This window comes from Adiantum capillus-veneris, chromosome 1 (genome assembly GCF_014529385.1).
Source record: "Adiantum capillus-veneris isolate H3 chromosome 1, ASM1452938v2, whole genome shotgun sequence".
NCBI classification, from domain to species: Eukaryota; Viridiplantae; Streptophyta; class Polypodiopsida; order Polypodiales; family Pteridaceae; genus Adiantum; species Adiantum capillus-veneris.
This window is the reverse complement of record NC_140931.1, coordinates 107265758-107267114: the sequence shown is the minus strand read 5'-3', so window position 1 is coordinate 107267114 and position 1357 is coordinate 107265758.

The window sequence follows — 1357 nt, the reverse complement described above, 5'->3', positions numbered from 1 at the left end:
CGAGTTATAATTGGCAACAACTCGATCTATAATAGATGGATCGAACTCGCCAAATTCACGAACGTGCTGCAAAGAAACACGTCTTGTCCGTCGCACAGCATGCTTGCATTGATTACAAGGACATAAGACCCTCGTTGAGAGATAGGTGTTTCGGTTGGACGGTCCCACATCCTCGTCGCTACTCATAATGAGGATAAAAAACTTATAACCTAGACAACAAATTTAATATTCTATTGGCATTCTTCGTCTTATCTCTCTCTCTCTCTCTCTCTCTCTCTCTCTCTCTCTCTCTCTCTCTTACCTCACATTCTCTAGTCATGTCCAATCCCCGCACACCTCGGTCTAGAGGTGCACGGAGATCAGAACCACCGGGTTATAATCTCGTCTTTATTGGTCAATACCTATATTTGTGGGTACAAGAAATCTAGACACCCACGTCTACATGATACTGCATGTAGTGGACAAAATCCCTTTGCCTCTTCTCTAGCTGTAGCACTTCACTTCATCTTAACATCTTTTCACAGTAGATCTTTTCACTGTTCGTCTAACTCTAAACCCTAAACCGTAAGTAATTCTTGCGTGGACTCGATCTAACGTAAATAAGCGTAAATCTAAATAAACGTAAATCTAACTAAAAATAAAGCTAAATCTAATTTAACGTAAGTCTAATGACTAGAGGTTGTCTAGATGGTCATTGTGTCGGGGATGTAGTGACTCTTGCCGCCCTAAAGATCCACCTTCTTCCCTATCTTCTGAAGACATTTCACCAGTACTTTTGGATCGACGGAGCCCACTATGAGTGAAGGCAGCAATACCCTATATTCCATTGAGGGCTTTCTTCACCCGCTTCATGCAGGCATCGCAGTCTATGGAGACCCGCATCTAATCTAATATAACATAAATCTAAATCTAGCTTAAATAAATGTAAATCTAGTTAAAAATAAACCTAAATCTAATTTAATGTAAGTCTACATATAACATAATCTTTAACGTCTTTTAAAATAGTTTCCTACGACGTTATAACTCTCTTCTTCCTGTGTGTGTGCGCGTGTGTGGATGTGTGTGCCAATAAAAAGAGATAAATGGTATAACCTTTCTATCACCCATGCCAAGTATGATAGATTGATTATGCCATTTCTCTCTTGAATAATAGGTCTTCAGTTCAACTCCTCGTCGGCTAGATCTTTAGGTCTTTTAATTTTAATTAGTTTCCTACGACGCTCCCTTAGTTTCTCTTTCTTTCTCTCTCAATGTGTGTGCGTTTTTTTGGATCGTATGCATGTTTTCTTTCTCTTTTCCTCTCTCAATGTGTGCGTTTTTTGTTTATGCATGTTCTCTCTCTCTTTTCCTCTCTCAA